Below are 14,298 nucleotides of genomic sequence, written 5' to 3' on the forward strand. Positions count from 1 at the left end.
TGGGTATTTAAATCATTTAAACTGGTTCTGCTGTCATACTAGAAATACAAGCATGAAACATCCTAATGGTTTATTCGTCACAATTGCTCTGACAACGTTCATAATACCTATTAGATATTTTGCATATTACACACTAAGAAGAGTTTGAAACACAGATAAAAACAACAAAAATACATGAAAAGTCTTTCTCGTCAGCACAGATTTTAGTCACCTCGTGTCCGGGAGGTTGGATCTGAGACGTGTTTTGAGCTGGTCATAGTGAAGGACACAAGGTGTCAGTTCTAGTGAGAACAATTTCCAGGAAGCCATTTTCCACTCTTGAATGAGCACCCGCTGCACCTCATGTAAGGTAGGAAGAGCCTGCGTACGTCACCCTCCCATGATGTGGTCAGCACGTCAACTGCATGGGCAGGGCGCCAGATAACATCCTGTGCGCTGCTGAGCTGAGCTGGGACGCGGCCGCCTTTCTGCACCGGCAGCACCATGTCGCTCATGGTCGTCAGCGTGGCGTGTGTTGGTGAGTCCCGGAAGGGAATCGAGGGAGGAAGCGCTGGGGTGGAGATCTGGGCCTGGAGGGGCAATCTGGACCTGGAGGTTGAGTTATGGGCCTGGAGTGGAGATATGATCCTGGAGTGGAGATCTGGGCCTGGAGTGGAGATATGATCCTGGAGGGGAGATCTGGACCTGGAGGTTGAGTTATGGGCCTGGAGTGGAGATATGATCCTGGAGTGGAGATCTGGGCCTGGAGTGGAGATATGGGCCTGGAGTGGAGATATGTTCCAGGAGTAGAGATTGGGTCTGGAGTGGACATAGGAGCCTGGAAGGGAGATATGGGTTTGGAGTGGAGATATGGACCTGGAGTGGAGATACGGGCCGGGAGGGGAGATATGAGCCTGGAGTGCAGATATGAGCCTGGAGAGGAGATATGGGCCTGGGGTGGAGATATGGGCCTGGAGTGGAGATATGGGCCTGGAGTGGAGATATGGACCTGGATTAGAGATAGGATCCTGGAGTAGAGACATGAGCGTGGAGTGGAGTTACGGGCCTGCAGTGGAGATACGGGTCTAGAGTGGAGATATGGGCCTGGGCTGGAGATCTGGGCCTGGAGTGGAGATAGGAGCCTGGTGTGGAAATATGTTCCTGGAGTAGAGATATGAGTCTGGAGTGGAGATATGGACCTGGAGTGGAGATCTGGGCCTGGAGGGGAGATATGAACCTGGAGGGGAGATATGGGTTTGGAGTGGAGATATGAGCCTGGAGTGCAGATATGAGCCTGGAGAGGAGATATGGGCCTGGGGTGGAGATAGGGGCCTGGAGTGGAGATAGGAGCCTGGAGGGGAGATATGAGCCTGGAGGGGAGATATGGGTTTGGAGCAGAAATATGGGCCTGGAGAGGAGATCCGGGCCTGGAGTGGAGATAGGAGCCAGGAGTGGAGATAGGGTCCTGGAGTAGAGATATGAGACTGGAGTGGAGATATGGGCCTGGAATGGAGACATGGGCCTGGAATTGTGATATGAGCCTGGAGTGGAGATATGGGCCTGGATTGGAGATATGGGCCTGGGGTGGAGATAGGATCCTGAAGTGGAGATATGAGCATGGAGAGGAGATATGAGCCTGGAGTGGAGATATGGGCCTGGGGTGGAGATAGGAGCCTGGAAAGGAGATATGCGTCTGGAGTGGAGATATGGGCCTGGAGTGGAGATATGAGCCTGGCATGGAGGGATGGGCCTGGAGTGGAGATATGAGCCTGGAGTGGAGATACAGGTCTGGAGTGGAATTATGGGCCTGGAGTGGAGATATGAGCCTGGAGGGGAGATAGGAACCTGGAGGGGAGATATGAGCCTGGAGTGGAGATATGGACCTGGGGTGGAGATAGGAGCCTAGAAGGGAGATATGGGTTTGGAGTGGAGATATGGGCCTGGAGTGCAGATATGAGCCTGGAGGGGAGATATGGGTTTGGAGCAGAGATATGGGCCTGGTGTAGAGATATCAGCATGGAGTGGACATGTGGGCCTGTTGTGTAGATCTAGGCCTGGGGTGTAGATCTGGATCAGGAGTCTGGGTCTCTGCACAGCTGAGATCTCTGCTGCGGGGGCAGGTAGGCAGTCAGGGTGAGTTTACCTTCAGCCCAGCAAGGGCCTGGCTGCCCAGACGCACAGCCCAGTGGGGGCAGCAGGGGAGGCCCTGGTTTGCCTGCAGATGGATCATCCATCATGATCTTTCTTTCCAGGGTTCTTCTTGATCCAGAGGACTTGTCCATACACGGGTGAGTCCTTCCCCAAACCTTAGGGTGTCATCTCCTCACCTAAGAGGATTTTCCTGAAACAGGAGGGAAGTCCTATCAGACAGTCTCTCATAAACTACGAAGGGGGGACCCTGAGGTGCTCGGCTCACACTTCTGACCTCGTCCTCTCTGGCCTTTCTTACCCTTGGCTGAGTCAAGCTCTGTGAAGACCGGGGTGAGCTTGGGGTGCTCCAAGCTGAGGTGTGCAGGGAGGAAGTGGTGTCAGCGACTGAGGAAGGGAGGGAAGCAGTGCTAGGAACAGCAGGTCCTCTGAGGACAAAGGTGTTACTCACACCCTCCAGTGTTTCCATGACGGTCAGGGCTGCAGTGTGGCTGCTGTCATTCTACCAGAAGAGGTGGGGAAACCACAGCCATGACCCTGACATTCCATATCTTCTGATGGGGGATCAGTTCATGCACAGGCTGATATTCCATTCACAAAGGACATGCCCTCCATGCCGTGTCTACTTTGTGTTGTTTTATGTGAGTCATCTTGCAGTATTAAAATCTAATAAGAGTCCCTTATTCAGCACTTGTTCAAAGTTCTCAGCTGACACCTTTGTTGTAGGGAGATGCCATGTCTATGTGGGATGGGTCCTTCCTGTAGCCCTGGACACCCAGGTGCGGTAGGAGCCTTAGAAACATGGAAAGGGGAAGAATCTTCTGAGCACAGGGAGGGAGGGGCGGCTCCACATCCTCCTCTCTAAGGCGGCGCCTCCTTCTCCCCCAGGTGGTCAGGACAAGACCTTCCTGTCTGCCCGGCCCAGCACTCTGGTGCCTCAGGGAGGACACGTAACTCTTCGGTGTCACTATCGTCGTGGCCTTTACAACTTTACCAACTTCACTCTGTACAAAGACGACAGAAGCCACGTTCCCATCTTCCCTGGCAGAATATTCCAGGAGAGCTTCCTCATGGGCCCTGTGACTCCGGCAGACGCAGGGACCTACAGATGTCGGGGTTCATACCCGCACTCCCTCACTGAGTGGTCGGCACTCAGTGAACCCCTGGCGATCATGGTCACAGGTCAGAGGGCTCCTGTCTGGGCTTCTCCTTGTCCCACCTCCTGAATCCCAGAGCTTCTGCTGGGGGTGTCCACCAGGGTCCCATCACCCAGGACCTGACTGTCTTTGGGGTAAAGGGGGATTGAACACAGGGAAATGGGTGCTGTGATGGGAAGAATAACTGTCCACAATATGGCTACATTGTAATCCCTGGAGCCTGTGACTCTTTATGTTATAGGGCAAGGGACTGAAGGGGAAGATGGAGCTCAGGTTGTTGATGAGTTGACCTTGAGATGGGGAGACGGCCTGGACTGTCCCACTCGGCTCAGTGGAATCACAAGGCACCAAATGAGAGAAGGAGGAGAGGGGAGTGGGGATTAGAGCAGCGTCGTGGGAGACTGCACCAGCCACTGTGGGCTTTGAAGGTGGAGGAAGGCCACGAGCCACAATGGCAGGTGGCCTCTACGGGCTGGAGAAGTCAAGAGAACTGCTCCGCTGAGTCTCCAGAGGGAACGCAGCCCTGTAGATGACTGGATTTTAGCCCAGGGAGGACTGGATCCAATTTCTGTCTCCAGAAGTGGAAGGGTCAGTGTGTTTCTCCTGCCGCCATGTTTGGGATAATTTTCTGCCGCAGCAACAGGAAACCAACACAGGAATCAGGTCAAGGACGAGTTAGGAAACCAAACAAGGATAGCCGGGCATGGTGGTGGGCGCGAGTAAACCAACGACTGGATTCAATTGCTTGAATCCGGGAGGCAGAAGTTGCAGTGAGCCAAGACCACACCACTACACTCCAGCCTGGGTGAAAAAGTGACACTCTGTCTCAAAAATCAATTAATTAATCAATTAATTAAAGAAACGAAACAAGGAGAACGTTGGCAACCCCGAGATCAGCAAGAGCAGAATGCTGATGCCACCACCAGGCTCCATCCACATAGGGAGGGGTCGATGCTCCTCGAACCAGCACCAGGAGCCACCCTGTGGAAGCTGAGGCCATGGAGAAGGCACAGGCATGGCAGGAGAGGCTCCCAATCCCCACCAGGAACAGGGAGTGTGGACACTGGTGCCTGCCTTACTGATCAGTTCATTCCTCCTGCCAGGGACTCCAGTTTGTCCAAAACAGATTGAACCAGGCTGCTAAGAGCCTGGACATGCAGCCCGCCGTGGTTCCTCTTCCACTCCGGAAAGAGATGAGTGGGAAACAGATACAACAGCCTAAGAGATGAGGCTGAGCCCAGTGGGAAGGGCGTCCAAGGCTACTAGAGACAGACGGACAGAGAAGAGGGAGGGACACAGATGGAGGGACCTGCACCAGGGGATAAAAGACAGGGAGACACAGAGAGGGAGGAGAGAGACAGACAGCAGGGAGGGGAACCCTCACTCATTCCAGGTGCCATGGATATGATGACAAAGGGAGACGCTTTCTAAATCACAACCTCTCTTTCTAGGAGTCCACAAAAAACCTTCCCTCCTGGCCCTCCCAGGTCCCCTGGTGAAATCAGGAGAGACGGTCATCCTCCTTTGTTCGTCAGATACCGTGTTTGAGCACTTCTTTCTGCACAGTGAGGTGACCTTTCAGGAGCCCTTGTACCTTGTTGGAGAGCGCCATGGTGGGGGTTCCCAGGTCAACTATTCCATCAATTCCACGACGTCTGACCTTGCAGGGACCTACAGATGCTACGGTTCTGCCACTCACTCCCCCTATGTGTTGTCAGCTCCCAGTGACCCCCTGGACATCGTGATCACAGGTGAGAGTGTCCGGACATTCTTCTCATTGTCACTGGGACACAGAGTGAATGATCCAGGACTTGGAAGCCCCGGGTGGTCATGAGGAAGATGAGTGTGGGATTCTTATGGAGAGAGACTGACTTGGCAAGGTCTGTACCAACAGAGACAGAGAAACAGGAGACACAAGTACAGACCAGGTGTCATAACAGAGGACAGACACAGGGGCCATACAGGGAGGTAGAAAAGAGAGAAAGAGTTAAAGGGGACACTCAGACAGACAGACATGTCCCAGAGAGAGGTGTCCTTCCATGCTGACTTTCCTCAGATACCTGGCACAGGTTCGAAATTTCATTTCTGTTTCCCTCCACAAAGTGTTCTCTACCAGGAGAACCCAAGGACACCCATATTTCTGTCCTGAATCAGCCCCTGTGGCCTTAGGCCTTGTGGCGCCTACAGACGCCATGTTGATTCTGACACCCCTGCCTTCCATGCAGTGAAAAGTCATCGTCCCAGGATATCATGGCCCCAGAACGCCAACCCCTGTATGCTGTGTGTACTTGGGGTCCCCAGATTGGATTCTGAGGCTCATATTCCAAATAACTACATATGATAGGATTCCTGAGAGACACAGAGAGAAATCAGGGACACCAAAAAGCAAGACCTAAACACACAGAATGATCCAGAGGAAGGAGATTGAGAGACTCACAGACACATAAAGAGAGAGGAAAGAGGGCAGAGGAGTGGAGAGAATGATGGAAGGGAGCAGAGAAATCCCTAAAATTAGGGCCCTGAGGGAGGGGCACAAGGAGAGACAAAGATGGAGATGTAGGGATCGATTGCAGAGATTTCAAAGAGAACTAGAGAGAATGAGAGGCAGAGAAAGACAGGGAGATGGAGAGAGACAGCTGAGAGATGGACAGAGAGATATAGTTAGATGATAATAGGTAGATGGTAGATAATAGATAGGTTGTAGGTACATAGATGATGATTGATGGATTGATTGATAGACAGATGATACATAGAGATAATGATGATGAAGATAGACAGATGATACATAGAGATATAGAGGCAGACAGAGAGAGAGATAGATGATACATAGATATAGGTAACACATAGGTGATTGATGGATAGATAGCTAGATAGACAATTGATAGATACAGAGATAGATAGATGATACATAAATATAGATGATAGATAGATAATTTGTAGATAGACACCAAATAGATAAATAGATCGATAGATAATAGACAGAAATATGCAGAAAGTTGTGAACAGGAGAGAAAGTGAGAAACTCAGAATTAAAGAAAAAGGAAGATCAAGTCAACAACCCAAGGAGGGTCAGAAAGAATAAAACCATGCAAAAAGGGGAAACATTCCTCGGGGTGGGGAAGTGAGGTCAGAGACCTAGAGAGACAGACAAGGCAGAAGGAGAAAATAGACATGAAGAGAGAAGGGGCTGGAGGGTGAGAGAGAGCATTAGGCCATAGAGCGGGGGAGTGAGTTCTCAGCTCAGATGTGAGGGGAGCTGTGACAAGGAAGAACCTCCCTGAGGAAACTGCCTCTTCTCCTTCCAGGTCTATATGAGAAACCTTCTCTCTCAGCCCAGCCGGGCCCCACAGTGCAGGCAGGAGAGAACGTGACCTTGTCCTGCAGCTCCCAGACCTCGTTTGACATGTACCATCTATCCAGGGAGGGGGAGGCCAATGAACTTAGGCTCCCTGCAGTGTCAAGTGTCAATGGAACTTTCCAGGCCAACTTCCTTCTGGGCCCTGCCACCCACGGAGGGACCTACAGATGCTTCGGTTCTTTCCATACCACACCCTACAAGTGGTCACACCCGAGTGACCCACTGCCCGTTTCTGTCACAGGTGAGGAAACCCCATGCCTGTCCCATGTCTTATGATCCCAGAGCCATAGCTGAGGAACTTCCTGCTGATGATGGAGAGAAGCATGGACAGGTTCAGAGAGAAGATCAAGCCTTGGTGTGAGGGCGGGATCAGGATGCAGGATGGCAGAGAGGGCACCTCCAAACCCTCCTGCATGGCCTGCATGGTGGTCCTCGGTCAGGGCTCCAGGCACCCAGGCAGATGGAGAAACTGGTCAGGACAGACCCAGAGGAGGGAGACTGGGCTCAGTTTGGGGAGATCAGAGGTTCCCTCAGCATTTGTTTTGCTTGTCATATGGATAAAAGCCATTTTAATGGGGTGAGATGAAAATTCATTGTGATTTTTCATTTGTATTTCTCTGATGATGAGTGATACTGAACACTTTCATACACATGATGGCTATTTATATGTTTTGTTTGTGGAGAAATGTGTGTTCAAGTTCAATGATGGCCATTTATATGTTTTGTTTGTGGAGAAATGTGTGTTCAAGTCTTTTGCTCATTTTTAATTAAATTATTTGTTTTATTGAGTTATGTGAGCTTCCAGTTATAAATCCCATCTCAGATGCATAGTCTGCAAATATTTGCTCCCATTCTGTGGGTTATCTCTTCACTTTGTTGGTTGCTTGTTTTGCAGTGCAGAAGCTGCTTAGTTTGATGTAATCCCTATGGTCCATTTTTTGCTTTGATTACTTGTGTTTCTGAGGTTTTAAACAAAATGCCTTTTCTCAGACAAATGTCCTGAAGCATTTCCCCAATATTTTCTTCTATGTGTTTCATAGGTTTAGGATTTAGACTCATGTATTTAATCCATTTGGATTTGACTTTTGTGAATGGTGAGAGGTAGAGGTGCAGTTTCATTCCCTGCATGCAGATAACCCGTTTTCCCCGCATCGTTTATTGAAAAGACTGTCCTTTCCTGATCGTAGGTTCTTGACACTTTTGTCAAAATGCATTGGATTGGCTGGGCATGGTGGCTCACACCTGCAATCCCAGCACTTTCAGAGGCCAAGGTGGGTGGATCACCTGAGACCAGGAGTTCAAGGCCCACCGGGCCAACATAGTAAAACCCTGTCTCCACTAAAAGTACAAAAATTAGCTGAGCATGGTGGTCAGCACCTGTCATACCACTACTCGAGAGTCTGAAGCAAGAGAATTGCTTGAATTCAGGAGACGGAGGTTGCTGTGAGCCGAGATTGCACCTCTACACTCCAGCCTGGATGACAGAGCAAGATTCCATCTCAAAAAAACAAAAAAGCCATTGAATGTAGACGCATAGATTATATCTGTGTTCTTCATTTTACTCCGTTGTTCTATGCACTTTTCTTTATGCCAACGTCATGCTGTTTTGTTTACTACAGCTCTGTAACATATTTTTAAGTCAGGTAATGTGATGCTCCTGTTTTCCCTCTATATCTTAAAGTCTCAAGACAATGGGTAACACATACAAAAATTATAGAGAAGAGGATCCCAGGACTCCCAGAGCCTAGTGTTGGATAACAGAGTGTTGGCCATGAACCAACCTCAAAGATTTCCCTTGAGTAGAGGACAGGTACCCTCATTTCCTCACCTCTGTCCTGTCTCTATTCTAGGAAACCCTTCAAGTAGTTGGCCTTCACCCACTGAACCAAACTCCAAAACTGGTGAGTAAAGAATCCCTCTTATCTCTGCTTTTGGAAACCTGGGGAGGTGGAAGCCTTGGATTCAAGCCTTGGCTCAGCACCTCCCAGCTCTGACTGTGGGCCTGTCTTCCACCATCTCTCTGAACTCCAGACACTCCAACAGCAAAAGGGATCGTGGCCCAGCACAGGGCTCCATGAAGTCTCTTAATCTCCAATTTTCTGCAGCTGAGACCTCCTACAAGCTGGAAGAACGATTGCAAATCTGACATCCTTCTCAGGAAAAATGCAGTGTTCTCCCTGCATTCCTAACTGGAGAATAAATTCCTGGGGGCTTGAAAGAGGGAAGGGAAGGGAACATCTAATGAGGGTGAGGTGTTTTAGAGAAGTTCCACTTGCCAAAGAATGAACTCCTGTGGGTCATCAGGCAACCCTGGCTGACTCAGCAGAGCCAGAGCCTTGCAGTAAAGAGCCTTGCACGCACACTCCGACTCACTGACTCATTCAGCCATGGCCCCATGCTCAGGCTGGGCAGTGAGAATCCTTTCCTATTGTTGCCATAAAAAATTTCCACAAAATTGGTGGATGAAAACAAAACGGCTTTTTAATTATCTTACAGTGCTGTAGCTCAAAGGATGAAATACACCTCACTGGGCTAAAATCAAGGTGACAGCAAGGCTGCCTTCCCTCTGAAGGTTCCAGGCAAGAATCTGCTTTCCACATGTCCCAGTTTCTAGAAGCTCCCACGGTCCTTGGCTCCTGGTCCCCTTCCTCCTTCCTCAAAACCCACAAAGACTGGTCACATCTCACATGGCATCACTCAGACCCTTCTTCCTTGTCCACGCCTCTTTCTCTGAATGTTCCTCTGCTTTCTTCCTCATCTCTTAAGGACTTTGAGATTTTATTGGGTTCACCAAGATTATCTTCATCATCTCCCTAATATCATCCAGGATACCCTCCTTTTCAGTTCAGCTGATTAACAACCATAATTCCATCTGCAATCTTCATTCCTCCTCTCCATGTAAAATCACTTATTCACAAGGTGTGTAGGCTAGGACAGGGACATTTTTGGGGTGGGGTGGATTCTCCTGCCTTCCACAAATAGTAAACAGGATGCATTTGGCCTGTGCTCTTGGGACACTGACGTTTCAGATAGGTAAACGGGAGGAAAAAGAGAATGAATGCACAAGTGGACCTATAAATGGCTGATCCATTGGGAAACATTGGTGCATGAAATCTATTTATTTATGTATTTATTAATTTGTATTTATTAAGTCAGAGTCTCGCTCTATCCCCTAGGCCGGAGTGCAGTGTCATGATCTTGGCTCACTGCAACCTCCACCTCCTGGGTTCAAGTGATTCTTCTGCCTCAGCCTCTCAAGTAGCTTGGATACAGGCACCCACCGCCACACCTGGCTAATTCTTTTTGTAGATTGTTGGTAGAGACGATGTTTCACCATGCGGCCCAGTCTATCTCCAACTCCCAATCTAAAGTCATCTGACCTCCTCAGCCTCCCAAAGTACTGGGATTATAGGCGTGAACCAGGGCACCCAGCCAGAATTTAAAATAAATAACAGATAATACTGAGTGTATGATTTCAGGTCACAGAGAAGTTCTCACTGATCAAATAATACTTGTGATCTTTATGAAAAATATTGATCAACCCCTGGAAGACTGGCGGAAGGATTTTCCACACACAGCAATCAGCTGTGAAGGAACAAAGGTGAAAACAATCTTATGTGGAAGGAAGAGGCTCTGCCTGAAATGCTGGGAATGAGATGGGAGAATTACAAGACCACTGGAGAGAGAGAAGAGCACACTGGGCACACAGGAAACTAAGGAGGACAAGGAGTGTGTGTTTTATACTCACAGCACTTGGATTCACCTCGGGCTAACTAGGAATCCCTACATGATTAATAGTGACTGACATGAACATAAGGGAGGCCCAGGTGCGTAACTGGAATCTAGGAGACTGTGGAAAAGGCAATTGCCGCCCCACTGGTGAAATGTGTTGTGTATTTAGACACTAAATGAATGAAGTGGATGGATAGAAGATGTGTATGTGAGGTAGAATAATTCGCAGGGAGGGCTTGCCTGGTTTGATTTTTCCTAATTGTTTAATTTCTTTCTGAGATTTATTTTTCCTACATGTAAATCAATACCTGGCAGAGGACTGATTGATACATGAGGGGTGGTGCAAAGGAAGAGACCTATTATAATGTAACACAGGAGTTTGTGAACGGTGGCTCACACCAGTAACCCAACATTTTGGGAGGCTGAGGCGGACGGATCCACTGAGGTCAGGAGTTCGAGAACAGCCCGGACACTATGGTCAAACCCAACTCTACTAAATAAACAAAAACTAGCTGGGTGTGGTGGCGGGTGCCTGTAATACCAGCTATTTGGGAGGCTGAAGCAGGAGAATGGCTTCCACCCGGGAGGCAGAGGTTTCAGTGAGCCGAGATCACGTCATTGGACTACACCCTGGGTGAGAGGGTGAGACTCCATCACAAAAAATAAAAATACAAGACTCATAAATCTAATATAACATACACGAATGACAAAGGCACTTCAATCCCAATTATCATTTTTCTGTTTCTCTATAACGACTTCTTTGATCCTTTATCTTATCCATTAGAAAATCAGCCAAAAACGTCTTCCCTGTTTGCTTTCTGTGAGCCTGAGATCATATGGAAATATGAAAGGCCCCCGAACCCACCAGCACAGACGCTGGAATAGAGAAAGTTCTCTGTTCGTGGCATAAAACTTGTCCCCTCACCCAAATCCCCCACATCACGCCTACTTCCTATCACATTAAGAGACACAGATAGACCGTGGGAAGGTAAAAACTAACATTCTTTGGAGCTCAGACCTTGGACTCAGAGACCAGCACCAGCACCATCTCCTGGTCACCTTTTGTAGGAATTCACAGAAGGACAGGTTGTACCGAAGCAATAGATGATGGAGGGGGTTGTCCTTCCTCCGGACTCTCAGGTAGAACAGCAGCCTAATATAGGACTCCCGAGATCACAAAAAGGAGCACGTTCTTCATGAGCTTCATCATTATTTCCTGGCTGTTGGATATATGACAGTTCTACTTCACTTTTTTGATCTTGATTTCACTTTATGCCTTTTCTTCCTGAATGTAATGTGTTTGAGTCAAGAGGGTTCTGGCCATAGAAATTGCAAAGCACATTCACTGTGTATCGATCCTAGTCCAGTCTTCCCAGAGAAGACTCTAAACACTTCCTATACTGCACCTGGGGCTCTGCCAGTTTCTGTCACTCACCGTCACTCCAGGGAGACAGAACACACAGAGAATACATGACATAGGCAGGTTCATTACTAACGGATAACCAGCAAGTGACAACAGAAGCCTGCATTTCAGTGTGAGCCAGTCCCCCAAGGCTCAGAAAAGCTGCTCGGAACATATGGAGTCACCCCATTTGCACTGCAGCTGGAGGAACCCAGAAAGCAGCCCTGCCTGGGTTTTGTACCCTGGAGCCACAGGAAGCACTGAGCTAAAGCACTGCATGACATCCTCCTCTGGGAAGAACAGGAAGACAGCCCAGGCTGTTCTGGGACGTTCCTCCTGGTCTCAGGATGTTGCCGTCTTAGTCCCTTTTTGAGGCTGTGAAAGAACACTTGAGCCTGGGTAACTTCTACAGAAAAGAGAATTGGTTGACTCACGATTCTGCAAGGTGTACAAGAGGCAGGACACCAGCATCTATTTCTGGCTGTGGCCTCAGGCTACTCCTACTCTGGTAGAAGAGAAGGGGGCCTACATGTGCAGAGACCACCGAGATCACACAGCAAGACAGGGAGAAACGGGGTGTGATGGAGCTTCCAAGCTCTTTTTAAGAACCAACTCTCCAGAGTACTAATAGAGGGAGAACGTGCTAACCCTGTCGTGTGGGGCAGCATTAATCTATTCATGATGGATCCACCCCCATCATCCAAACACCTCCCGATAGGCCCAACCTCCCACACTCAGGGTTAAATTTCAAAGTGAAGCTTCGGGGGGTCAAATATCCATACGATAGCAGGTGTCTCATCGGCACATTCCGTGGTTATTATGAAAACTATAACTGAGAAACCAGGAGAAAGCTGGGTCTCCCACCACGTGGGTGCTTGTCCTAAAGAGATGTTTTATGGGGTTGCCTGGCAACCAAGAAATGAGAGACAATCCTCAAAGAGGAACTGCTATGGTGAGCTTCTCATTGGATTTCCATCTTCCTCCAGGTATCACCAGACACCTGCCTATTGTGATTAGGTACTCGGTGGCCACCATCATCTTCACCATCCTCCTCTTCTTTCTCCTTCGTCGCTGGTGCTCCGACAAAAAGAGTAAGTCTCACGAAGCAGAGGCCAGAGACCTCAGGGCCGTGTGGGGAGGGAGGATGAGGAGGGATGGGAGCACGCAGGTGTGTGTTTCTCACCGGCAGGATGGTCTCTGGCCCAAGGCAGGAGCCACAGAGGCAGAGCTTTCTAGAGAGAGCACCAGACACCCTGTCCCTGCCTTCAGCTCACAGACCATTGCTTGATTCTGAACTGTATCCTCATGTCCCTGCAGCCACTGACATCCAGGAGAAGGTTCCATGACAGGCAGAAAGTGGGAGGCAGAATCACTGGGATGGGAACTGACAGCTCTTCATGGGATGGGCCTTGCACTCAGAGAGACAGAATGTCTGAGTCTGGCTGTTGGCAGCTGAGGGACCTCAGGCACCTACAGTCTCCCACTGTGTGTTGGGCTCTGCTCATGAAATGAGGACCCAGACGTGCCCTCCCAGCTGTTTTGATGACTTCCGTTTCCTACAGATGCTGCTGTAATGGACCAAGAGCCTGCTGGGGACAGAACAGTGAACAGGGAGATAGTCCTCCTAAGGCCAGCCTCATGGATATAGTCTTATTCCCTACTAGTCCTGAAGAATGTGAGCCCCCTCCCTCACTCAACATTTCCCTCTCTCCAGGACTCTGATGAACCAGACCCTCGGGAGGTGACATACGCACAGTTGGATCACTGCGTTTTCACACGGGGAAAAATCACTCGCCCTTCTCAGAGGCCCAAGACACCCCCAACAGATACCAGCGTGTACATAGAGCTTCCAGATGCTGAGCCCAGATCGTTGTCTCCAGCCGAGGAGCACCACAGACAGGCCTGGAAGGGGTCTTCTAAGGAGACAACAGCCCTGTCTCAAAACCGGCTTCACAGCTCCAATGTACCAGCAGCTGGAATCTGAAATCTCGACTCTGCATCTTAGAGCATTGCTCTTCCTCACACCACAAATCTGCTGGCTCTGTCTTGCTTACCAATGTCTGCGGTTCCCACTGCCTGCTGGAGAGAAAACACACTCCTTTGCTTAGCCCACAATTCTCCATTTCACTTGACCCCTGCCCACCTCTCCAACCTACCTGGCTTACTTCCTAGTCCTACTTGAGACTGCAGTCACACTGAGGAACTCACAATTCCAAACATACAAGAGGCTCCCTCTTAACACGGCACTTAGACTCATGCTGTTCCACCTTCCCTCATGCTGTTCCACCTCCCCTCAGACGATTTTTCAGTCTTCTGTCATCAGTAAACCTTATAAAAATTTGTTGTGATTTCTATGTAGCTCTCTCCTCTTCAAATAAACGTGACTGCCCTCATTCTATAGATGACTCTTTTTTTGCCTAAAGTTTCCGGTGTTATCATTACTATGTCCATATAACCCCATATGTTCTCCACTGGGTTCTCACCCCTGGAATCTGAGCTTCTGGAAGCAGGCGGAGCCTGAT

At 49.3% G+C, this 14,298-nt stretch overlaps 1 pseudogene; it reads left to right on the forward strand.

Annotated features, from left to right (window-relative positions):
* Positions 1 to 483: 483 nt before the first annotated feature.
* On the forward strand, positions 484 to 13,833 carry LOC139360483 (killer cell immunoglobulin-like receptor 3DL2; annotated as a pseudogene).
* The last annotated feature ends 465 nt before the right edge of the window (positions 13,834 to 14,298 follow it).

The sequence above is a fragment of the Macaca nemestrina genome, chromosome 20, assembly GCF_043159975.1.
Source record: "Macaca nemestrina isolate mMacNem1 chromosome 20, mMacNem.hap1, whole genome shotgun sequence".
Taxonomy (NCBI): domain Eukaryota; kingdom Metazoa; phylum Chordata; class Mammalia; order Primates; family Cercopithecidae; genus Macaca; species Macaca nemestrina.